The sequence below is a fragment of the Anas platyrhynchos genome, chromosome 5, assembly GCF_047663525.1.
Source record: "Anas platyrhynchos isolate ZD024472 breed Pekin duck chromosome 5, IASCAAS_PekinDuck_T2T, whole genome shotgun sequence".
Taxonomy (NCBI): domain Eukaryota; kingdom Metazoa; phylum Chordata; class Aves; order Anseriformes; family Anatidae; genus Anas; species Anas platyrhynchos.
Genome location: NC_092591.1, coordinates 42,005,507 through 42,032,587, shown reverse-complemented (window position 1 = coordinate 42,032,587; position 27,081 = coordinate 42,005,507). Strand labels below are relative to the sequence as shown.

Below are 27,081 nucleotides of genomic sequence, written 5' to 3'. Positions count from 1 at the left end.
TAAAATAAAATAAAATAATAATAATAATAATAATAATAATAATAACAATAAACATGACATTTACTTTTGGGTGTGAATAACAAAAACTCATTACCCTGGCAGCTATAAAAAAGAATTACAGCATTCATAAAAAGAATGCCTACAACTGATCCTATAAAAAAAAAACTATTGAGCATATTTTTAAGCCTCACAGAATTCTAAACATTTGTTCAAGCATTTTTCTAAATGTAAATAAATTTGGTTTGATTTTACAATGATAGATGAGCTCCAACTAGAGAAAATAAGGTTTGACTTTTTCAATTAAAGAAAAATATGAATGTATAGAAAAACTGTTTTCAACGCAGTCTACAACTTCCTCGTAAGGGGGTGTCGAGAGGCAGGAGACCTTTTCTCCATTAACACCAGTGACAGAACCCGCGGGAACGGGGTTAAGCTGAGGCAGGGGAAGTTTAGGCTTGACATCAGGAGGGGGTTCTTCACAGAGAGGGTGGTTGCACACTGGAACAGGCTCCCCAGGGAAGTGGTCACTGCACCGAGCCTGTCTGAATTTAAGAAGAGATTGGACTGTGCACTTAGTCACATGGTCTGAACTTTTGGGTAGACCTGTGCGGTGTCAAGAGTTGGACTTGATGATCCTTAAGGGTCCCTTCCAACTCAGGATATTCTATGATTCTATGCTTCTATGATTTTTGAATGAGCTTTATATTACACTTAGGAAATTTCTGTACATGTAAGAAAGGAAGATTAGTTACAAAACTATTTTTAAAATTGCACATACCACATTTATATTCATAATGTCTCTTGGAATTAAACTATAAATATTTATGAATTAATGTTATTAATTCTGTAGCAAAACAGATTTTCACTTAAATATTTCTGAAATAAGACTATTTTCTTGGATAATAGAATGCAAATGATTTAATAAATATCTAACATGATAGTTTACAAATAAATGTTTGATCTACTTTTTATTGCTATCACATATCCTACTAAATTGTGTACTATAGAAAGGATCATTATAGTAGGATAAAGCTATTAAACTGGCAAACTAAACCTTTAAATAATATGTGATATTGGAGTATTTTTTGCCTGAACAAATCAAGCTTAATCCTACAAGGGGGCCAGCTTCTTAGACACTCAATAAAACCAAAGAAAATACCTTCAGAACCTGATTTAGCCTATTAATGTATTGCCATTAACAAGTGTTAATTGCCATGGGACTTAAGAAGGGAACTACACTTCTGCTAAAATTAATGGCAACATAATTTCTTAAAACTTTATTTCTGTGAATTATTTTTCTCTGTGCAATATATTACATGCTACAGAAGAGATCTCCAGAGACTTAAGAGCAAGTATCAGCAATTTACAACTAACTACTAGCTGATTACCACTTAATTATTATTAGACGTTAGCTAATACTGCATTAATTCTGTCCATGAAAGATAACATTAAAGTATGTAACAAATGAAAAGTTTATATCCACCAATATGGGGAGCTCATATGACATTAGAGGATTAAATGCAGTTTGTTTAGGAGCCTTGCTAGGTTACTTGCTTGTGATGCATAGATTCTTGACAAGGTTTAAATAAAAAGGAGCACCTTTGTACCGTAGCCAAAGCTTCCAGAATTTCTGTTTTAGGTCTCTCCTCTTCTGTTGGTCAGAAGACTGAGAAAATAGACTTAGATATGAAAGAGGACTGCCAATATTTCATTATTTTTTTTTAATTAAAAAAAAAAAAAAAAAAAAAAAAAGTAACCAAGTAACCAGCATACAAGCTTGCCTATACACATAATTTCATGTTTTGCCCCAGAAGACAGTGGGGAAAAAGTAAAAACAAACAAACAAACAAACAAACAAAAAAGTAATGAAAAATAAAAATCTTCCAGTGATGGAAAACTTTGTTTCCTATATAATTTTAACAGGATTTTTCATCTTTAGCAACTTGAAATGGAAACTATTCCCTTTTTACAGCCAATCTAGGAATAACTTGCCAGGCCATGAAAAAGAATGAGACACCCATTTTCTTAAAAGACAACACCCAGTATGACAGAAACAAGTTTTGAAAGTGAACACAGTGGTTCAGAAGGTGGCACTGTTCCCCTTGCTGAGTTTAAATGCTGGCACGTGTACTGGGACAGGGTACAGCTATCTCTAATGATCCACTAATGTATATAACAAGGAAATGGAAAACTAACGTGTATTTTGCTTAATGTTTTGCTTATCACAATGTGAGCCAAGTAATATCCTATTGCAACTCATTATGTCTGTTACCTCTACCTTCCCTGCTTATAGGATGCAAAATCACCTCTTCACATTAGAGAAATACAGGCAGGCAACAGAATTTCATCAAGAATATATATATTTTTTATTGTTTTTCTCAAGGATAGGCATTTGTGATATGGTCTTTTATGTTTGTTCTGACCACAAATATACACCAGACTCAATAAATAGAATATCTCCTATTTCTGTCTTATCTCACCTCTGTAAACTAGTTGATTATTGCTTTACCTAATAAATAAAACAATATTTATAGCTTTTAGTAGTTTTCAGAAAGGAAAATAATCCACTTTCTAGCTGTAATGCATTAACTGAAAAGCTGTAAAATAACAGATGTCAGTGCAGATTGGATTTATTTTTCCAATATGCTTTTAAATGAATGAATGTGAAGCTGTTAATACTTGTTGTATCCTAGAAAGTTGGTTATATTTACGTGATTTTGATGTGTGTTTTTAATGCAGTCACATATGTGGGAGGTAACTGATGTCTGGCAGTTCCCCAAAAGAGCTTTGCTGCTATGAGCTTGTCATTTAGGATGACAGCCATCTTTCCTTTCCTATTTATTTTGTGATTTTTTTGAATCAGATTTATTTTTTTTTTTCCACAGTTAAATACTGAATTTAGCATTTCTACTCACATTAGAGCTCAATAGTCAGATAAGTGTTCCAACATTGCAATAGCAACAAAGGAAATAAGGTACATATATATTTTTCCTGGGAGACATTCTAGTCTCCTGAAATGGTCTTGTATTGTTGTATATAGATATACTTTCCTCTTGATACAGATAAAGAAATAGATGATGGTGCAGCACATGAAAGCATCTTGAGAATACTGTAAAATGAGATCCACTAGTCAGCCTGCAAAGGTTATGATCTGGAAAAATAACATTGTAAAGAATGACATCCCACTACTCTGTATACATTCTTGAATACTGCGGAGTCAAATATGCTTACTTTAATGGCAATTACTTTTTTTTTTTTTTCCACTTTAGTATTAATACAACTATATGAAAAAGCTGGACTGCAGTTTTCCTCCTACATCATCCAAATTGTCAGCTTAGTTCTGTCTGCAGAATCCTCATTAGTAAGGGAACTGTAGGGACAGAACAGCTTGCTTTTTTCAGATTCCAGATGGAGTTTGTAAATTTGACAGGTGGGGAAAAGAAATGAGTGGGAAAGAAAAATGTTCATACTTGTAAAATGACAAAAATCTGCCTAGAAAGTCTTGAGAAAATGAATATTGGACACACCAGGTTTGTATACTACATCTTTCCTGAGTATATCAGCATTTGAAGAGTTAATCATTCAAAAATACGTGTAACTAATATCCAAATAATGTGCAATTAGAAATATATAAAATTCATACCAGCTGAAATTGTTGCCCTTGAATACATTACTTTGCATAAAGACTTGCACTAGTAGGTGTCTCATTTGAACTTAATTTTCATGTATTCTCCATGTACAAAATATTTTTCTGCTGTAGAAATACCAGTCTTAGGGATGCAACTTATATGTTTCTAAAATTCAATTCCCTAATGTGTTTTCAGCCATCAAATAGCTATGCAGACCCAGTGGAATGCACTTTTTACTTTGCTTCACTGAGTTTTTTAAGATTTCACATTTAATAAGGACTTTCAATACACTGGATCCCTTTCTAAGATTGCAAGCATGACATTGTGATTTTCCAGATATGGGTATGAGACAAAACTGCACAGGGATCAAACTAGGTAGTCCTCTATCTGGAGGTCAGTACTTTTCTGCCTGCTTACTTCACACCTGTCTATGCTGCCCATCTTGAAATGAATCAGACTAAAATATATACAACAGTTTGTATAAATCATACTTTGAGTCCATGATCATTTTCAGATACTGAAGGAAATGGAAAGGAAGTCAGATTGCAGGCTTAAATGCTAAGCTTTGTACTACAAGACAATCAGTTTCTGTATTTCCCAAATGTATTTGAAAAGCAAAAGGTAAGGTAAGAGCATGACAAAATTTGAATGTATGATGCTGAAATATATGAGTGAAAAATCAAATTTCCTTTTGTAGTCTGTGAACATATACATGGACATACCTGATTGTACTGCAAATCCAAACTAAGTAGCTATGCCACACTGCTGGCAACAGCAGGTGGATATAGACCAATAAAAAATATAAAATAAAGAAACGTAATCTCTGAAGGGTGAACAAAAATTACTGACCTTAGGTGTATTCACGTGCTTAACTTTGAGAACATGAGTCATCATGCTGACTTTAGTAACATTATTCTAATGTTTCAGAAAAGACATTCCACTAAGGCTCTTGCAGCCTCAGGATGTAAAACAATGCCTTGACATACGTATTCTGTAAACAGAAACAGTCTGAAGTCTGGTGAGAAGAGACTGAATGATTTATTTTTTTCTTAGTTATGGAATGCAAAACTTCTCTTTGGGGTTTTAACTGTTTTTTGAGGTGCAAATGGACATGAGGAGGAACAAGTGCCCTCCTCAGAAGCATTAAGATTGGTCATAAAGATCATGAGAAGCAGGTTGCTGGTACATCTAGTAGTATTAATGTGCTAGTGAGTCTTTGTTAAGGAAATCAGTAAATAGAGAACAGGAAAGAAAAATCAGGGTTGATGCTTCTCTGCCTTCTTTAGTTTGGAGGTGGGTTTACTTATCAGGATCACAACAAAATTTACCTGCTATCTGCAATTATTCAGATATAGATGATTTACTTGATCTAACTTATTTTTCTGTAGCCGTTGGCCTTTCACTGTTTGGACTTGCATTTATTACAGCAAGTATCTTATGGCCTTCCATGCCTAGGGGTTTGCAGAGCAGTTGTGGAATTCTGAACAAAAAATTTTACTTCCTGGCTATCTATCATTTTAGGAAGATGAACTACATCACCCATGTGGTTTCTTCCATCCTATTTGGGAATAATTGGAGTGAAATACCTGATGATGCTGAAGCAATTCCATTAATTTTAATATGTCTGGATTAAATTTTAATTTACTTTAATTTCATTTTATAGGCAAGCTACTGTGTTTCCATCTGTGAAGTTTCCTATATATTTACATATATATATGAATAAATATATGTATTTATATATTCTATACAAATATATGCATTTTATACATTATATATGCTAATATTTAAAATATATATAGAAGTAATCCATGTCATATATATATAATATGTGTGTGTGTGTTTGTACAAATATATATACTTCTAGATCATAGCATGTCATGATACAGACTTTAGATGGCTTTTAAGCTCCTCCAGAGCATTAATAAATATATGATGGGTAAAATAAACAGCTATGTGTCACTGTGTTGAGTTCTACAGTACTTTATGGCATTTAAGATTCACAGTACAAGTAACTCACAAAATTCTTTTATGTCACTTATGATCCTAACCTTGACCTTTTTAAAGAGTGACATGCACACACACACACCACTTAGTTTAACTAAAAGAAAATGGAATATGATTATATTGAAAATAAGCAAGTTAATCCTGAAAAATAATACACTCCTTACCGTATTTCAAGATATTAAGACAGAAAACTTTCTTTCTGTCAGCTTGTCACTTTTGTATTACACTACTAAATTGAAATTAAAAAAAAATAATAATAATAATCTAAGTTCCCTCTAAAAATTTGCACCATTTTCCTGTTTTGTATACCATTGGTCTTGGAATACATGTAATTTATGAGTATTACATTTTCTTATTATAGGTTTTCTTATTGCATGTTTCACTTGAGGTTTCAAGAGGGAACCAAACACTGCTGAGTTTAGGATACAAACACTGCAGGAGAAAACTGAAATGCAAGGAATGTTACATGGGGTCAGGGCAAAGGTCTATCTAATCCCAGCAATGGCTGGAAACAAATGCATAAGGAAAAAGTACAAGAGCCAGGGTGTTTATATGTTCCTTCCCCTCCTTGATTCTGGTAGATCAGTACAGCTGGAGGTTTAAAAGCAGAATGTTGTACCTAATATGTCAGTGCGATTATCTTCCAAAATTATCTTCTCCTACTTCTTTTAAAACATTAAAAGGTTTGTATTTATTTTTTCCTTAGAGTGTTTTACCCTTAAGCTTTAAAGTTTACCCTTAAGCTTTCAAGCTTAGTGTGTTTTACCTACCTGTATTAGAGTATGAATCGAGATGACTGTGCTTTTGCCTAACAGAATTGTCCCTGAAGCTGTGAGTGTGTCAAATGCAGTCAAAACACCTAGAAAAACTGATAAGTAAAAAGCTGTTTCTATAGACCAAAACGGGCTCCTGGCAGAGTTTCAAAATCCAGATATAAATTCCTTCTGACCACAAAAGGCCTGCTTCTGGGTCACAGAACAGCAAGTGCTTTCAAGGAATACAAGACTCACGATTTTGCTCTTGGTGGAATGCAAACTTCTAAAGGCAAAATGCCTGCATCCCACATTCAGGAAGAACTATGACTCCTTCATATTTACAAAGAAATATTAAACTCCTAGATATCCTCTGTGGAAAAATGCATATGCTGTGAAAATATGTGTCCTGCCTCTGCAACCAGAAAGCATTGCACTAATGCCTGTATAAACTGTGGAAAAATATTTGGGACTTGCTATACTATGTTGTACACCAGAAATTCCTCAGATTTTTTTGTTACAGTTTGTTATATTTGCTGAAGTTGGATTGAGAAAGCAAAATACCTTTTGAAGTAGTATGCCACACCTTGTTGTCTTCAAAGTGCACAGAAGGAAAAAGAGTGTTCACAGGTTGACTCAAAGAATTCTGATTTCTATACTGATTACTGATTTTGCATCTTTAAGGATTAATCTAATCTCTTTAGGAAACAGCCATACTATTTATTCTCACAGAGGCCCTAGGTCAAGATTTATTAAAAGCATGCTTTTGAATTTTTCAGATTAATATACCATTGAAATGCTAAATGTCCTTACTAATTAAAGAAATTGCAGCCTATGTAGCCAAGGTAAAATGTATTTCATAAACTTATGCTGGAATCAAAAGCCACTGTATTTGTTTCCAGAGCACGTATTAGTGGTGTGTAGTAAGAACTACCCATGTTTCACTAATTTCGTTTCCAACCAAAAAACAGGTATTCTAAAAATATGCTTAAAATATTATTTGGGCAGCCTCTGAAAGCACTCAGCTTCAAATTAGTCATCAAGTACTGTGGTATAATTATAGTGCCTTAACATGCTGGATGTGGGGATCCATGGTGGTTCTCTTTGCTGAAGCACAGCCAATGGCTCCAGGATGGCCCTCCACCTTTGCAATTCTAAACATGCTGTTTGGAAGCATGCTGAAGATACTGTGTAGCTTATTTTTTTAACAAAAAATGTCCACGACAAGTGTGACTAGGCTTGTTAGGTGCCCTGGGAGGCTGCACCTTAGTTGCCAAACAGAGTGAGAAAATCGCTTCAGATTTCTTTACATGACATAGTAGGTATAAGCCCTTTTAATGGGCTTTAACCATTTTGATAGGAACTCCATACTAGTCTGGAGAATTAAGAGGAAATTTGTTGTATCAAATCACTGGTGATTTTGCTGTCTTCTTCAGTAGCTGTCTTACACCACCACACCACCAGAGGCCCAAATGTGCTTATCAGCTTGTTTTACCACTGCTTCCTGGTTAGCTCACATACTGGCACCAGTATCATGTTGGGTTTGAACTCTAAAACAGTGAGTTTGGTTTCCATCTGACAAGAGTATCTTCTTTCTCCAGAAGTATCCCCTAAGCCTCAGGACCCTCCCTCTTCTTCCACTTCTATCTAAGTTAGCTTTGCGTGCACTAAAACTGTCACACAGAGAAGCCTGATAAACAACCCTCTCCTTTCTGAGGCAAACCCATATTTCAGGTAACCAGCAACCACTTGACATGTACAGACCTTTTTTGCTCAGTCTATGAATGCCTGCATTATACACTGGTTTTGGAATATTTGGCATATAAAAAAATTTCTTAGGTGGTCCCCACAAATGCCTTGATCACCACCATACTTCAGCTTCCACTGAAAACAACTGTACGTAGTAGCAATCTGCTCTATGCAGAGATAGAAGATGCAACATGCAATCCAAGCACTCTGATGTTTGGCAAAGATGTGTATGTTGGTGTCAGAACATGATATAAAGAATTTGGTTTTGTTCCTCTGTCCCCTTGTCAATCCCAGATGAAACTTCATATTTTTCTCCAACTCTCTTTTCACTCTTTCCCTGTTCTAGAATGGCCAAGACATCTCCAGATTTGGCAGCTTGGAGAAAATCACCTATATTTTTATCCCGAAGTTGCACAATGTGCTGGGGACAGGCTGCTATGCTTCAGTGATCTCCCTCATGGCTTCTCCAATTTTTTGGCCGATAGTGGAACTCCTGCCAGATGGAGAGGTATTTAACATGCAGAAGGAATGCTGGATAGCATGGAAGTCTGGAAAAACATGTAACAACAGGAAAATTCTGAAGTAGCAAGTCATACATGTGATGCCTCCATCTAAGGAAAAGAAGCACACAAAGCACATCTGTTGCAGGCAAGCTAACCATACAGCTGGAGTTCAGATGTTCATCCTAGTTTCCAACAAGGCAAGGAGCTTGTGATGAATTCACCATTGTCTCTCATCAGGAGAAATATAACAGAGGTTAGTAGAGCATCCAAGACCAAGAAAAGAAAAAAGCAGACCTTTCCTTTCCTATTTCCACTTGCTTACACTTCTTAGCCTTTCCTTTTCTAGAGGAATAGCTAGAATAGCCCTGAGTCTCTTCCAGAAACCAGGATCTGATCTCCAATGTGGAGTTCAGCTACATTAAGGTCACTTGTGCTTTCTCAATGGAAATAAAAGTAGACTTCCACAGTCAACATCATCTAAGGCAATGCAAGAAATGTTTTCAAAGTATGGCAACATATTGAAATTATTTTTATGTCACAATAGCCCACAAAGACATTAAAACAAACAAACAAACAAACAAAAAACTTCAAGTTTAAAATTTTCTTCATTTATCTGAGAATGGAATTTTAGTTTTTTTTTTTTTCCTGTGATTTAAAAATCAAGTAAAATATAATATTGTTAGACTTGTCTGCCACTGAAAATCAGGAGTCTGAGTTCCTGCCCCATCCTTCTTTTACTCATGAAAGTATATGTTCACTATTGTAAACAGTGTGTTTTTAAAGCAATTTTATCTTATTTGCAGGTTTCTACTTTTCTGAAGCAATGCAGAACTCAGGTATCAGTATTCTTATATGCATATTGACCAAGTTGCATTTTTAACTTTTGAAAAAGGATTTCACATATACTGGGGGCAGAAAATCCAAGGGATGGTCTCTTTTGTATCCACTCCTCACAGAGATGATGGGCAAGAGATTTCCAAGTGGTGAATGCCACCTCCTCAGTTATTTAGCCAAATGATAGTCAACAGCAAGCTTGCTGGCTTCCAGCAAATATCTGTCCTTGGAGGTCAGTTGTTTACTTCAGCTGCTAAAGGTGAACTCAGCACAGACTTACATGGACATCAGCTCTTTCATCCGGAAGCTCTCCTGTCACTGATGTCCTGTCCTGTCCCTACAGCCCTCAGTCTGTATCTTTTTCACAGTTCTGGGTATCTGCAGCAGATGTCTGTACCTCTGCATGTTTATGAGACAGAAATCTGGCAGACAGATTCACTTCACTGCACAACTCCATAACCACTCGTAGGTCTGCTGTCAGGTTTCAGACTGGAAAGACTTCTAAAAAGCACTGTGGAAATGACTGGGCTAAAAGATACCAGTATCCTGGTAGCAATGTGACTCATTGTTTGGGAATTTGCTGCAGGGCTGACCTCAGATATGGGAAAGTCTATGAACCAGCTGCAAAAAGCCCTCCTCAATGTGCCATGCAGAGGAAAAACATCAGGCAATCTGGAAAAGCAGGCCACATGTTCACAGAGCATGCAGGTGTATATGCCATATTATGTGCTCTCTTTATTCATACCTGATCCTATATGAATCTGTACTACTTAATGATCTGGGAGTATACACGTCCCCTATAAATGAGAATGGATGCGTGGCCTTAGATGCAAAGAGAACCCTTTCTTTCCAAAAACCTTTTCTCTAGTTTAGTTTACCTTTCTGTTATGTTAAATTATAATTCTAGCCATTCCTCTCATTTTTATCATCTGAGAACAAAATCACAGTTCATTGAGTATTTCAAAATCAAATGTGTTCTGAAAAAAAATACAGAATTTCATGAAGTTTTCAGTTTATTTATTTTGAATGGTCTTAACTTCTTAAAGGACATGGTGAAGTTATCTGTATATAATGTTATGCACAATTACAGTGTATTCTTTATTATCTTGGGGAGAAGGCTTTACTATCACAAACACTTGCATCTTACACTGTTGCACACCAGAATATTAAAGACATACAGATAAAAGATGCCAATTGAAAAGAATAAATGTCTTTTGGCCTACAGGCTAAAAGTAGGGGAGGGACTTTGAAATCTTATGTCTGTATGAAAAGCTGAACAAAAATATATACATGTATTTCTAATCTTAGAAATATTTTCACTGGTATACAAGGAAAACATTTACTTTATTAAAGGAAAATGAATAGAAAATTTGGGGAAGGTTGCTAGATGAAAAGATAAGCAACCTCATTGAAATTGGCTAGTTACAAGAACCCAGTGAAGTCAAAGTGCACATTTCAGAGCTGGGCCAGATCACCCTGTAGAATAGTTGTCATCAGCACTGATGATGAAATGGAAAAAGGTAAGTTAGCTGCAGTGATATTCTTATTCTCAGAACACAAACTTTTAAAATTAACATTGGGATATAAGCAAGAGCATATTATTTCATGTTTTTCTCTTGCTCAGTTGTCCTTTTAACTTAGGGATATTTTTTTGCCTGACTACTTTCTTCTACTCCCCCATAGTGAGAACCAAGCATTATGTGACAAAACCTGGGAGGAGAGGGAGAGAGAAAAAAAATAATAATAATTAAAAAAAAAAAATGCCTTTAGGCACAAAAGCTAGTAAATACAGGCAAATTTCCAAAAGTTTTTTTCACTTAAATAAGATGGTGTTAATTAATGCTGATTTTAGCACTGCTTATCTAGACACTAAATTGCTTATAAAAGAGAGATTTTACCTTTTTTTTTTTTTTTTTTTTTTTTTTTTTTGCCTGACAGAGCTATGCAGGTTATAAATAGCACCATAGTGAAACAATGACACCATGACAATGTGCCAGATGACAATTATATAGCCTAGAAATGGAACAGAAATGAATTGCATGTACAATATCTTCTCACATGCTCTCATTTTCTACACAAATTCTCTTTCCTTACCTATCCTGTAAAATAACATTAGTCTTGAAAGAGGAATATTTAACATAATGCAGAGTTACTTCACTTTGGAGATATGCTACCATAGATCTGGGGTTGGAAAGTGAGGGGTTGGGAGCAATTGCATTGTTGAAAAAAAATCTGGATTATATTCATTACATGTATTCAACGTTAATTCTCTTTCTTCAATGGATTTATAATAAAAGGTTACTCCAAAATTTTGTCATTAATTACAGGTACTGAAAGTATTTTGAAAACAACTGACTCAAGACATTGGTTGTGTTAAGTTTAGTTATTGATTTATTATTTAATTATCTCTTCTCTTTCACAGACTGAGAATGTTTTACTGTTTTTGCTTCCCTTAGCTTGCAGGGAGTAAAGTGTAGCTGAGAGCAACCAATCTGGAATCCTTTATTTATTTATTTCAGAAGTGTTAACAATAAAGCTTAATGAAGACAAAGCTTAGGTTGCAAAGAGGGTCTGCCTCACTTATCCTAACAAACATTTATAATTAACATTAATAATGATATGAAAGGAAGTTAGTTTGATTATTGTTACTATTATTCTGAGAATTAAAAATTCTCAGATGAATTGCACTTTGAAATTAATCTCTGAGTATTCAGAGCAAACTTCAAGTACCTAGGAAGCTTATAAGCCTTCTCAGGAAGTTAGCATCACTAGACATTATATAGGTGTGTAGTAAAATCAATTTTCTTATATGAAGGAAAAGTAATTTATTCTTTTTGAAAGCCTAAAGCCCAAACATTTTTAAAGCACCTTTCATTACACATGATCAAATCCTTAAAATATTGCATTGTAAATGCATTCACCTTTTTGTTTTTTTTTTCCCCTAAATTTATTCTGTCTGTGTATATTGGCTACATATAGCTGTCGAATCAGCATTATTACTCTTTAAAGAAACCTGATGGTGCTGTCAATTGTGTTATTTGGTAAGTGATTTCTGTTGTAAGTAAAATCATGGGATCAATTAGACTTCACCTTCGAAAGAAATACACTGGATATCTATTGCTTTATTTTTCTGTGCATATATATATATGCATATATATGTATGCTGGTTTTGACATATGTTGTTGTAGTGGGTTTACGTGGCAAAGTTTTGGTAGCAGGGGGCCATAGGGGTGGTTTCTGTGAGAAAGATCTAGAAGCTGCCCCATGTTTGGGAAGGGCCCTATTGTTTTCCAGATCTGAGCCAATAAGCAATGTTGTTTTGCGCCTCTGTGAGAGCATATTTAAGACAGGGAAAAAACGCTGCACCACACAGCAGCTGGGAGGGAGAGAGCAGTGAGAAACGGCCTTGCAGGCACCAAGGTCAGTGTAGAAGGAGGGGGAGAGGTGCTCCAGGCGCCGGAGCATAAGTCCCCTGCGGCCTGTGGTGAGGACCATGGTGAAGCAGGATGTCCCCCTGCAGCCCATGGAGTACCACGGTGGAGCAGGGTTCCATGCTGCAGCCCATGGAGGAGACCAGGTGGAGCAGGTGGCCCTGCAGTGATGGAGGCTGCCGCCTGTGGAAGACCCCTGCCCGAGCAGATTCCGGGCCGGACCTGTAGCCCGTGGAGAGGAGACCACGCAGGAGCAGGTGACCTGGCAGGAGCTGCTGCCCGTGGAGGAGCCAGGTTGGAGCAGTTTGCTCCTGAGGGATGGACCCTGTGGTACGGACCTATATCTGGAGCAGTTCTGGAAGAGCTGCTGCCTGTGGGAAGCCCACGCTGGATCAGTTCATCAAGGACTGCATCCCGTGGGTGGGACCCCACAGCACAGGGGACAAGAGTGACCAAGAAGGAGTGGCAGAGAAGAAGTGCTGTAGACTGACCATAACCCCCATTCCCCCATTCCCCTGTGCCGCTCGGGGGGAGGAGGTGGAAGAGGGTGGATGGGGGGGGGAAGGTGCTTTTGGTTTCTTTCCTTTGTTTCTCACTTCTCTAGCTTGTTAGTAATGAGCAATAAATCTTACTATCTTCTTATGCTGAGTCTGTTTTGCCCGTTACAATAATTATTGCGTGATTTTCTCGTCCTTATCTCAACCCTTGAGCCCTTTTCACATATTTTCTCCCCATTCCTCTTTGAGGAGGGGGAGTGAGAGAGCGGCTGTGGTGGAGCTCACTCGAGCTGAACCACAACAGTTGTCTGACTAGCTCCCTCAGGGAATGGTGTTATTAACCAGCTAACAAGGAGTGCAAAATTATCTATTGAGCATTTGATTCGTTGTCAGAATACACAAGCCCATTTCACCTGACTTTTTCAAATGCTTGGAGGGGATGGGTACTACACAGTGTATGATTTGAAATTTTATTTTCTTAAATATAAGATAAAATTCAAAAGTTATTGAGTATACTTTAAAATTTGTTAAGCTTGCTACTGTTTTTTTACTGTATGCAGTCAGATACCTTTAAAAGTTTGAGATATTTACAGTGCTTGAACTGATCAAACTCCAAGGCTCTTCTCTCTGAAGTCTCTTCTCCTGACGGTCCAGGTGGGTAACAGAGGGTAAGTACACAGCTTCACAATGCTCGGGCCTCACCACACAAGACTGTTCCACCTCTAGCACAGAAATCCCCAGGCACCTGTACTGAGCCTTTGAGGACTGTTATTAGCTCAGGAAGCTAATAACGTTCAATTATCTCCCCATAAATGCACACATAAATATATATGTATATAGGTTACAGATACAGATATATACATAAAAACATATGTTCATTAAATAGGCTATGAATTTCATTCTTAAGACCACTGATTCGATTCTTTTTGCCTCTAAAGACAAGATTTACTTTATTGTCATTGATATGGGCAATGCATCTTACAGCTTTCAGATTGTAATTTGGATTCTGTCCAATAATCCTAATTATGCTAAAGCCGCACATTCTCCCCTCACACATACTTTCCTATCTGTTCATCTGTCCAAGGAACCTGTTCACAGAAATTGTGACTAATATAATTTCCATGTAACCTCTAGCACTTGCTAACACTGGACCTCCTTTAGTGGTAACTAGTTAGCAGAGCCTATAGTTGATTTTATTAGAAACAGATTTAAATCTAGTCCTGAATTTAACACAATTTACTTCAAATATTAAGTTTACCATACAGAGAACTTTGAAATTATTTTTAATTTGATGTGCTCTCAGAAAAAGCAGACAGATGGTAAACGGTGGAAAAAGGAAGGCAAAAAAAAAAAGGAGGGGGGGGCAGGAACTCAGGGCATGTGCTTGTATTTGTATGTGCATACCTGTACTCAGTTATGGGCCCAGGCACTTGCACACACAAACAACATTCATCTGTCCTGCACGGTCAGCTGAAAGGCAAGACAGTTTGATCGCTGTTCTATTTTCTATGCATCCTCCAGCATGTAGTATACCTTCAGTTATCTGTCTATACTATCTTTAAATCTTGTTATTATCAAGATGTTTCAAATATGATCTTTAACTTGAGGAAAATACATTTCTTATATGTTTTATGTTTTAAATATAAAATCACATATTGGTTTATGCTCAAAAAAAAAAAAAAAGGCCCATAATCATTGCCATGATAAAAAATGAAAAATGAAAGGTTTTCTGCAAAAACAAAAATTTTCAAAATCAGTTGGAATATTTTTCCATTCACAGATTCAAGTTGAATTGAACAAGAAGGTAATCTAGGAAGTGATTTAGGGAGGAATACTACAGAGCTAATAAAATATTCTCCAAGTGCTTTGTAGAAGCATCATAGAAGCATCCAATTCTGTCTGCTTTTTCTCCACTTTATCGTAAAATTTATTTTTCAAATAATTTATAGGTACAGATTGCTGGGTACTCTCAACTCCAAAGCTAGAAAAAAAAAATAAAAAATAAAATCCACAGCTCTCATTGTTTTAAAATTAACTGTTATGAAAACACATTTCTAACAGTTCTGAACTCCTCACATTTCATACTCAGCCCAATGACCTTTAGCACTAGTCTCCACATGGCTATGATACTAAGCATTTAGTGATGATAAACGGAAAGGCATGCCACACAAATGATAGATAATTTGCTGTTGCATTCCCCATACCGTATTACAAATCACACTACAATTTCTGTGGTCAAGTCATGTCCATCATCAGGCCAGGCAGCAGGTGACATCACACCTGTGAACTCCCCTAGTAAGCATTACACATAGATCTTATCTACTGTTCAAGAGAAACCTGCAATTAGCGTATAAGCCAATCAGGTCTAATAAAATGTTACAGTCTTCATAGTCTCATAAGCAAGCACTAAGCAAAACCTTTTAAACCTCCTACTGGTGTCTAACCCACAGCATGACTTGAAAAGGACATCATGAGAACTTTAGGAAAATGTCACAAACTCTTCCAAGACCTCTGAGGTTCACTTGTGCTTCTTGCTGCATGTTCCAAAGCTTTCTGAAATATCACTGGTATTGAAAGACAATTCTTCTTTGTCTCATTTTTAGGTAGGTATCTTTAAACTGGTCCCTGCACATCCTGTGACAATAAACTTTCGTGCATTTATTTGAGGAAGCTGAGCAGTTCTAATGTATCCTAGTATTTTGAGATTCTGATTTTACGCATACACACACACACCTATATATATACACCTTGATGTTATCTTAATTAGATTTGAATCAAGGGCTATTTCTTTTGGACTGTGTTTATTCTTAATTAAACACTGTAATTTTCAATTGGAGATAAGACTTAGGGGAGATCTGGGTTTGCAGCTAGGGATATTACTTTTAATCTAAACAGGAAATTAATAAACATCAGAACATACCAGTGAAAAAACTGCTTTTTCTGCGAACACTAATAATTCCTATCAATTCTGTGTAGCAGGTTGTACGCAATTTCTTTTTGTTAATCAATATTTATTAATACTGAGCACTTCCAGAAGAAAATATCATTCAGCACGGATGACAGAAACTATATTTTTATGTTAAAAACTTATTTGTATATTTTGAGAAATACCGGTGGAATCCTGCCAATTTATTTTCTTACTTATGCATGCATTCTTTCATCATCAGAAAAAGCAATACTGCTCATTTCATTCTGAAGCAAAAAGAAAACCAGAGTTACAGTCCTTCAAACAACATGCTGGGGATATGCTATATTTTTGTAGGATACACACTGCTCATTTCAGATGACTAGTTCCTGCCTTTATCTACTCTGAGTGAGGGTCTACCCCTACTGCTGCCAGCCCTCCACAGCCACCACCTGTGACTCTTCTGGCTGGCTGCTTGCCCACAAGGTAACAGCAACACCACTGGCTCTAGAGCCTGACCCTGCCACCTACCACATCCCCTGACTCACTTCGTTACTTGTAAACACAAGCTTGGATTTGCTATGCGGGGTTTTCTGATCTGAGGGCTCTGGCAATTAGCAAGAATAGCACTGCATGCAAGTGATTGCAGAAAACAATTCTGGCTTTAACTGTGCTGCAGCCTGAGAAATCCAAATGTCTGAGACACAGCTTCCCCCTCCACATAGTTCATTGTACCATGCACTTTCTTATGAGTTGTTATCACTATCTTGCACCTGTCAAGCATTTAAATTGGCTAATGACTTTAGCTATGTACATGAACACCAGCACTTGTTGTTAGCAGCCTCGTTCATTCAGTTTATGCTATCTATCTTTAAATGTTATGTTTGAACATTTCCAGCCTGCTCAGCTTCCCATATAGTACTCAGGTGTCTGCATGGTCTTTTGTTAGTCCTGTGATGGACTACAGACATCCTGCTCATTACTCTTTTATCAAGCTGGTTATCAGCGACAGTCCTAGGTACTCCAGTGGTACAGCTGCACAGCTGTAATAGATTTCCTGCTTTCCAGGCCTGCACTTGGAGGCAATATTTCTGGGAAGCAGTTTATTGTCCGAAATTTGATTTTAAGAATCTTTTTTATCTCATGTACAAGCCACTTCCACAATCTCATCTGCTCCTGGAGAAAAGGCTAAATTTTGCTTTTGGATATTTGGATGTGTCTTAGGCCCGGATAGCCATCAGGAAGATCTCGGTAGCTCTGTTTCAGTGGAATTTCAGAATCTGGACCTCCCCTCTGATCCCACAGGACCACAGAATGTACGGAGAAGAAGCTCAGTGTCTTTTTTTCTGAGAACTCAGCCCTGCCAACTCTCGTGGCTCTGAAGAGACGTGCTTTGGCAGAATTATTGAAAGTGGTTTAAGACAGTATCACTTGCCAGGTTTAAGCTCTGTCTCCTGGCCAGAGACTGCTGTAAAGGATGTTTAGGTCAGAAGTGAGGTTAGTTAACACTGAGGTAGCAGAATATGGATTTGGGTAGGAGAGACAAAAATGAATGACCTGTTCTACTGTGAAGACAGTAACCTCTGTGAAAGAGTCTGGCATACTGCTGTGGGCACTAGGCTCTCAAATTTATTCATTTAATTCTACCAGACATCACTTGGCAGAACCCTTCGGCACTCAAAGTATTTTACATGGTTGATTGACAGATCTCTGTATGAGTTATATGTACATGTAAATGCACTTACTTGCCTGGACCTCTTTGGCACGAAGGCTGAAGTCTGTTGGACAGTTTTGGTGTGTTAATCTAAGTAATAAATACATCCAGTTGTAGGATGGGAGCAATGGCTTAGCACACGTGCCACTTGGCCTGACAAGGCCCAAGGACATTGAAGAAGGCATTTTACAGAAACACTACAAGTCACTGTAAATGTTTAAACATAAACTGAAGTCCATCAACATAATTCAGCATTTCTACTAGCAACAGTTAACTTACCAAAAGTAAACACCATCAGATCAAAAGATGATGGGAGCAAAATTGAGACATATCTGAAAGGCCCGAGAGTAGCTGCAAAATTAAAAGCTGGATTTCGAGTTCTGCTCTAATTTGAAATATATCACCTGCAGAGAATCTACGGGGAAAGAAAAGAAAGAAACAACCACCACAAAACACTAGAATAAGAATAAAGGAAAAAAAAAACATTGAAGGGTTGACAAGTGTCATTTTGATTGTTCCCAAAAGCATATTCAGCTTTTTTTCATCTTGGTTTCTGGCATTAGGCAATTAAATGACCTTCTCAGCTTGTGTTACTGTTCTATGTGGTTGTGGAGACATTAGCAAAGTTTAAAAGACTCGGTATTTATGTACTAGATAAAAATAGATCACATTTCTGGACATTCCCAAGTTTATCCTTCTGAAAAATGACAGTCACGAACTCTTGAAAGGACTCAGTATGGCAACAGTTCTGATTGTCCCTGCTACTATGTGAAGAAGTAACCTTGTTTGCAGCTTTGCCTCTTGGAACTGTGGCCTGTGTTCCCGTGTCCTTCTCAGGGCTGTGCATCCAGCCACAGGACCGGGAAGCCGGAGACATTTAGCTGTAACAGAAACTGGGCTCACTCACACAAAACAGATCTATCTTTTGGAAATTTATTCTTAAAAACTGAAGGCCACTGGGGGCTGAACATCTTTACATTTAAGATGAGGAGGAAGTAAGGCGTTTGTGGGTGGCTGTTGCCTCCAACAAAAGTTGATCGGCCTGTTTCCAAGACACCCGTGCAAAAGCTATTGAAATTAACATGAGTCATTCACTGGATTTCAGAGCACTTTTAAGGGAGGCCTGAAGGAGCAGCAGTACGTCAGACTGTAATGGTCTGAGAGACTGAGGCCCTTGTGAACAACTGCCACTGCACTGCATCGGTAACCATTGGATTAAATGATGGGGACAAAACACACAGTGAGCAACCAATAACAGTACATTTTGTGTAACAAGCGGAAACTGTACTAACTACAGTTCACGTTGACAATCACACAAAAATGCAGTGTTATAAACATTGCAAAATACAGCACCAAAATATTTTGATACATCGAGAGTGTTTATTTTCATACTGGGCAGCACATTGTCTTTAAGCACTGGGTTCTCAGCGCTGCCACCGTGAAGAGTGGCAGCAGTCCCAGCTCTGTGGCATGGGGCCGGACACCTCCTAGCACCAGAGGCGGGGCGTGTGGCGACAAACTCTTTGCAGCCTCGATCTCTGGCTGTGGGCCGGGGTCTGATGCTCCAGCAGAACGTGATGGTGCTGCCCTCAGGGTCCCAGTGTGAGCCTGGGCAGTCGATTCCATTCTTTCCTGACGGGAGGTTCCCCGTCGGTGTTTCTTTCCGTGCTGTTGTTCCACCTGGGCGCTGTTTGGGCAGGCAGAGCCCGCCCCACACCGCCGGTACTGCGCTCCAGTTTTCCTGCAAAACTCACGAGAGCGCTAAAAGGCTGCTTAACCGAGTTGTTCGGTTAAAAAAAAAAAAAAAAGGCTGCTTTAGCGAGTAACTCCGCTCCGCAGCTTTGTCCGCCCGAACTCTGCAGCCGGGGCTCGGCGCTGACGTTGCCCGGCGGGGCTCCTTTGTCCCCTCCCCGCCGGCAGGTCCCAAACTCTGGTCCCAGCGCGTTGGTTTCCTCCCGCGGCCCGGAGCCTCTTCCTGTCCCCACTGCCGCCACCTCCACCGCGCAACGCCCGCTGAGCCGCCGGTTCGAGGCCGGCCCGGGCCGGGACCGGGGCCAGCGCGGGCGCCGAGGCCGCGTGCCTGCCGGCCGGCGGGGCTCTGTCTGCCGGCCGGCGGGGGTCCCTCGGTCGGCGGGCGGCGCGGATTGGCGCAGCCGGCGCACGTGGGGCCGCCCTCACGCCTCGGCGCTGGCAGCGCGGCGGCCGCCGCCACGGGAGCTCCGTGCGGGGCGGCGCGGCACCCGGCCGCGGCGAGGAGGGCGGCGGGACCCAGCCGAGCCGAGCCGAGCGCAGCCGGCACGAAGGTGAGCGGGGGGCGGCCGCGGCGCGCTGGGGGATCCCCGGGGGGAGCCCGGCAGGGTCGGCTGTCGGAGCACACCCCAAAACCTGCGCGACGCCGGCGGTGGGGGTCCCCGGGTTACCCCCGGTGAGCTGCTTCGAGGGGTGGAGGGCGGCGTACAGCCGGCCGGGAACGTTCAGAGGGATCGGCTGGGCTGCTTCCAACTGACGGTTTAGGGGTAACCTTGACAGCCCGGGGGAGCCGCCGCCGCTGCCCTCCCTGCTTTCTGCTCTCAGCGGCTCCGTTAATGGGAAAGTAAAACTTGGAGCGCCTGGCTGCTTCTGTCGGCATCGCCGGGGCACTGCCGCTGCTGAAGTCTGAAGTTCGAGGAAATATTATTGACCTTTATTTAGAGAAACGTGCGGGGCTGCTTTCACCTCGTTTTGCCCTCCGCCAGGCAGAGGAGTTTGCATTTCGCGAGTTGCATCCCTTTTAGAAGCCCTGCGTCTTTCCATAAATGTAAGCGAGCTTTCGGGATATCTCCAGCTTGGCTGTTTTCCCTTTATGAGTCAGAAACAGTGTTACAGCTTTTCATTGCTTGAACGGGATCCACAGCCCCGTGGTATTCCTTTTAAGAGTTTTAAGAGTTCCTGCTCATGCGGTGGGAATAATCTGGCATCTCTTTGTGTTTGGCGTTACTGAGGACAGGAGCAATCCTTTCTCGTTGAGCAAGGCTGGAGGATGTCAGCGTGGTGTCTCAGTTCTCTTTGGATTACAACATCTCCAGGCTGCAGCATCTAGTTATGGAAGAGATCTTGGTGCTCTGCCATCCCTCTCATAAGAGAGGGGCAAACAGGCAGCACTGAAATTGCATCTTGGTGGTGATGTACTCTTTTTCTAGCAAGTCATAGGTTGCTTTTCCTTATATCATTTCCAAGCACACCTTGGCTCTTGAATTGTTCTGTGAGTGTAGTTGGTTTAAAGAGTCCTTGAAAACTCCAAATGTGGTGGGCTCTGAAGTAACAAACAAACAAACAAAAAGACATGTTTGGGATAGCTTGAATGAATAATCACAATGATGAGTTGGTTTTCTTATCCTCCCCCTCTCCCCCTCCTCCCCCCCCCAAATACAGTTTTACAGCTTCTTGCCCTTAGGAAGAATGATCCTCCTTGGGGATGATGGTACTCTGCTTGATACATTACTGGAGGAAAGCTCTCTTTCAGTAAAATGTTTTAGGGCCTTTCTACCTGGGGGGATGCAGTTACTGCATAGTTGTGCCACATTAATTTCCCTTGTGCACATTCTTGATTTACATTAAGAATATGCCTTAAAAGTTGGATGCTACCTTTTAAAGATGCATTAAGTTAAATCAAGGAAAAAGGAAGCACTGTGACGTTTTCAGGGCAGGGTGAAAGCACTCCTTTGGGAGTTAGCCCAAGCACCATTTTGTGATAGCTTCCTCAGGTGAAGGAATTGCCAGGTGGAAAAAGTCTTGAAGAACTGTGCTATGGAAAGTAGGTGTTCTTTTACCACTGTGTACGAGTGTTTGCTGTGGGGATTGAGACTGCTTTGAGTTACACATGTTGATTTCACATCTCCATTTTCTTTATCTTCACATTCCTGAGTGTCCCCTCCGTATGCAGTCTGGATCTGAACACTTTGAGTTAGGGAGGCATGATGAGAATGCAGTTGAAGTGTGCCATGGGAGGCCCAGGGATAGTAACTGCTTAGGGCTTTTTTTTTTCTAGATGTGGATTCAGATCATGTCACCTCTTTTTTGTGCGTGTGTGATTTTTTACGAAGTAAGGATGTGTTTGAAAATAAGCTAACTGTAAAATCTTTAGTATGAAGGGGGTTTTGTCCCCTCCCAATTGTGTATTTGTTCATTATGTAGGCTACTCATACTAGAAGCTCACTTCTTAAATAAGAATCCCTCAGTAGATACTTTGTACTGTTGTTAGTGGATTAGAGCATAAATTTTAGAGACCTTAAAAATACCTTTTATCAAAAATGTGCAGTTTTTTAAAAATATGGGACAGAAGACCTGTGTTGCATTATGAATAAAATCCTGTAAAAACAGATTCTATAGAGCAGTAGCCATAGGTCTGTTTTTTGAAGGAGGTAAGCTGTTTGAATAATAGTGCATTTGTTCTTTCTTCCTCTTTTCATCCTCTGTAACTTAACATTCCTTTTCAGTGTACAGCTGGTAAGTTAGCCTTGCCAAGGTTGTACAAAAGTGTTTTAATCACAGTTTTGGAAGCCAGTGTTTGGATAACATGATGATAGATGACAAATTAGTTTCTCCTGTTTTTAACCAAACAGGAATGCTCTAGCTAATGTGTATACAGAGACAAATCAAGTCCTTCAAGAGAACACTTAATTTTCATACTCTTGATTGGCAATCTGTAGTGATGTTGGGGATTTGAAAAACAGATGAACTGAAAATCTGTGGCATTAATTTTTATCATAGCCAGATATGCCAGTGAATTCATTAATACACTTTTGGATATGACTGCAGCATGCAGTACTGTGTTAACTGTATATAAGTGTCTAAATTTAGTTGTTTGGTTTATTTCTTGTTGTTTGGAGTCAGGATACACAGACTAGGGCTATAATCTAAACTAGGATCTTACCAGTGCTGATGAGTATCACCTGATTGTTTCTGGTAGTTTGTAGTATAACATTGGTTCTCTAACTTGATTCTACAAGTCTTTAATTGAGAATAAGTAAACCTTTTTTTATTTTTGAAAAAGTATGCTGGTATCTGAGACAATTTTTTTAAATAATAACATCAATTACAAACAATATGTTAACAAGAGACAGAAAAGGCGTAAGTGTCATAGAGCATTTGAACTCTCATGTAAGTGGGGGAACTCTGGTTTAAGGGGACGAGGGAAGGGCAATGCCTCCCATTCCTGCCTTTTTCCTTTTTTTTTTTTCTGCACTCCTCTGACTAAAGTGCTACGTCAGAAATGAATGATGGTTTCTCAGGAAGCAAATGTATTTTTAAGGCTATATATAGCAGAAATAAACTTGTGAAATGTATTCACTGAGTAATAGAGGGAAGAACAGAGACTAGACAATTTTTCAAAATCAGTGCATTCAAACTCTTTCAGACTCCTGATACCCTCCCGCCATCCCCAGAGGTCGTGTTCTGGAAATCTGTTTTCTTTCTCCTGTGTACATTTCTTGAAGACCCAGTTGAGTTTGGTCATACAGTGTTTGTTGTGACAGCCCAGACTACATAGCTGAACATTAAGGTAAAGCTTGGGTATGTTTTTCCATCCCAATCTTAGGCAGACATCCCCTGCACCTGAGTTCTTTGACTTTGAAACACAGAATGATGCTGTGGGGCTTCTTTGTCACAAGTATGAAAGGTCCTAATTCCTTGCCAGTTAGGATTGTGTGACTGTAGATTAGCTCAAGAGTGTTCTCTTTTCTTCCTTTCCCTTCCATATTTTTTATTAGGCAAATAGTATTGGGAAAAGCATCTTGGCTGTCCTTGAGTGCTGCAAGTTTGGGAGCAGTTTGGACTGCAGTGCTCCTGGAAGGGTGGGCTGTAGTCTTTGGAAGATTTCATAGACATTGGATTTTTTTTATGTTTGGAAGATCTACCTTTGACAATGTTAAGGCAAACATATTTAACTTCTGAATTTTTATATGCAGATTTCAGTTAGTGATAATACAGTTACAGTAACCCCAGGGAAAAAAATCTAGACATTTCTGATCTGTAACATTTTGATTTCCATAATAAAATAAGGATTATGAGAGCTCAGTGGAGCAAAATTATGATTGCTCAGTGGAGCAAAATTCATACCAGTGGTTATGAACATGAGTTATTAAAGGTTTTAGTGTCATGAGCTGATATAGATCAAAGTCCAGCACTTAAAGGCGTTTCTTTCTTGCCCTTTAAACTTGGTTCTATTCTCGCTGTGGGCATGAGAGCAATGCCAGCTCCAGGAGTTTTCTTTTTTTTTTTTTTTTTTTTTCCCTGTGCCTTGGCAGAATAGCTGGCATGGTAGACTTTAGACACTTTCTCTTCATTATCTTTTCCTAGAGATCGCATGTGATTTTACATCTGTGAAGTTTCCAAGTAGCATAAAACTCAAGTGATGTAATTACAGCTAGATTTGTTAATGACAGGGGGAAAAAGCAAATTATATATGTCTGTATGAAACACTTCAGATGGAGAGACTTTGCAAAGCAGTTTTCAAGGTAGGTTCAGTTTGTCTTGTTTCCACATAAACCAGTTCAGCTAAACCTGCCTTAGTAATAAATAGTAAATGTGCATGGAGAGGAGTTAACCAACTACCACTCCAGTTAAACTGAATCAAAACTAACCTGGTTAAGTGATGAATAAAGTTGTGCTGGAAACAGTTCATTTTGCGTGAAGCATTGCTGTAAAGTAAAGTTAGAAATAGAATTTTTATAAAATTCGGTGTTTGTCTGCAGTTAATCTGTGGAAAAAAGTCCTGTAAGTATTTTTCCTTTCTTCTTGGTAACTGTGCTGGTCAACAAGCTTGTTATTTATGGAGTTTCGTTTTGAGTCTCCTTTTCACAGATGATTCTTTGCTATACATGCTGGCTGTCAGAAAGCATTTTTCATATCTTGCAATTAGTTGATTATAGAATGAAAAGAATAATTCCCTAATTTGGCTCTACTTTTTTTTTTCAGGATAGTAAAAGTGCAAAATTGGAAAGTGTTTCAGTTCCACTTCAACCTTGCTGGTGTAATTTTGAGGAACGGAAGAGCAAACATTTGGCCATATGCAATCCACACTTGGAAACTCCCTCTTGGCAGTTAGAAGTTCAAGGATGTTAACAAGCTGTCTCTTGAATCGTTTGCTTTGTGGGCCATTATGCAAGGACATCAACTTGCCCTCTTGATTTAAAGATGCTTAGGTAATCCTTAGTATTAGTACAGAGAAAGAAAAGATATAATCAATTAATTACCGGCAGATTTCAGATGGTGGATTTCTGTGAGTTCATTTATTTTCTTGAACTTGTATGGCAGTTTCCTAATGCTGTAATAAAGAGCAACTGAATATACGGATATGCCCAGGGGTTAGTGACTAGTCTGTTAGCAACTTTGTGATTTCTGTATAAAACACTTCAATTAGTTTTATAGGGAATTCATTCACTGTGGGTTAACAAACAGTTCTATACTCTAACATTATACACTTGGTTACTCTGTGGGACACACTGTTGGGGTCTTAGTCTTTCAGTCTTGTTGCATTGAAGAACAGATGGGTTTTCAAAGGAGGTGTGTTCCATTTACTCCTAGCAATGCAAAGGACTTCTTACCGGCTTCGTGGTGGCCCTCAGCTCCTTGTTGATACGCAGCTTCTGTACCTTTTGTTGTTACTAGTTCTTTCTTCACTGAATGCAAGTTATGTGATGCAGAGAGACAAAAAATTGTCTGGTGTCGGTATGCATCTTTCCACTGGGAATGACCAATAAAAGAACATATCTTCAGCTGTCTTTTGTCTTTGAAAGCCAGATTTAGAGGTAGATATCAAAACTCAGAATTCGCACCTTAGTTTTATTAATTTTAAAATATATATCTACACAAAAGTGATTGCCTGAAGAAAGCAATCTGACATAAAAACATAAAAAGGAAGATCACAGAATCACAGATGGGTTGAAAGAGACCTCTGGAGGTCATCTTGTCCAGCCCCCCCGATTGGTTTTTGGTTTTGAGATGATTGGAATTTGTTTTGCAGATCTATCATACCTTTCTCTTTAGAAGAAAAGCTGTGCTAAGATTAGCTTTTGTTTGTTTTGTAGGATGTTGAAAGGAAATTGCTATTTGTAAATTTTGATGTTGACTGGTTCAGAGAGAATAACAAACCTAAGAGATTTTGTTTTGTTCTTTTCCCAGTGCTTTGTATACAGATTGCCAACTGAGGTCAGGGAGGCATTCACAAACAGCATGGAGTTTTAATTTACCAGATCTGAAACTTTCTGAAGTTATCTTTTTTTTTTCTGAGCCATCTTAAACTGGGAACTTCCATTATACCACAGGTGACTTTCAGAAACAGTAATATTACTTCCCTCCTGCCTCCCTGTGGCTTTTGACCTTAATGCGTTGCTCTCATGTTAGGAGGTTGCATTAACAATCCACGTTGTATTAAAAGTGGTGGAAGAGTGATTTCATTTCTAGACAGAATGAATGAAGTTCTTAGTTAATAGACCTGAAACTGTGAAATAAACAAATTACTTATTTTTATCTCATTCAGTACAGATGTTCAATTACAATATCAACACACTTCCAGTATGCCCTTTGGGGAAGGATTATTCTTGACTGATTTTAATTCAACCTAACAAAAATGAAACCATGTGTCAGTTTACTTAAATTTTAAAAACATCAGTTTCACTGTAGCCTATATATACTTGCAGCTGTTCAGAAGTGTGTGTCAGAGCAGCAAAGAATGGTTCAGTGCTGTGTCAGGTGCTGGATACTTTCTGCATCATTGGTAATGTAGTAAGGTTTGTATTTGAAAAATGCAACCCAAAGTGAATATGTATGTGTGTTTAATTTTTTTTTTTTTTTTCTGTACAACAAACTAATCTGAGTACATTATGTTAGCAGACGGAGGTTGCTTTAAGGTAAGATATTTAGGTCACTTTCAATTTACCAGGGCCTGAAGTATACATTTGTAATTGGTTGTGGACAATTCTGACTTAACTCTTACGGAAATTAAAGAAGAGGCTGTAGTTGATTTGACTGGGAACTGAACATAGTACCTGGGCGTGTTTCATCCTGTGGAGTTGCTTCACTTTT

The 27,081-nt window shown here is 38.8% G+C and overlaps 1 protein-coding gene across 4 annotated transcripts in view; it reads left to right on the top strand.

Moving 5' to 3' along the window:
- Positions 1–19,564: 19,564 nt before the first annotated feature.
- STXBP6 (syntaxin binding protein 6) overlaps positions 19,565–27,081 on the top strand; it is a 112,195-nt gene continuing 104,678 nt past the window's right edge. Inside the window, exons 1-3 of one of the 4 annotated variants that reach the window (XM_038180191.2) lie at positions 19,588–20,321; positions 23,414–23,557; positions 24,973–25,199. The gene's annotated coding sequence lies outside the window, so the exon portion shown is untranslated. Of the gene's footprint in view, positions 20,322–23,413; positions 23,558–24,972; positions 25,200–27,081 lie in introns of all 4 variants that reach the window. The other 3 variants (XM_038180190.2, XM_072038922.1, XM_027458350.3) reach the window with 3 other exon arrangements.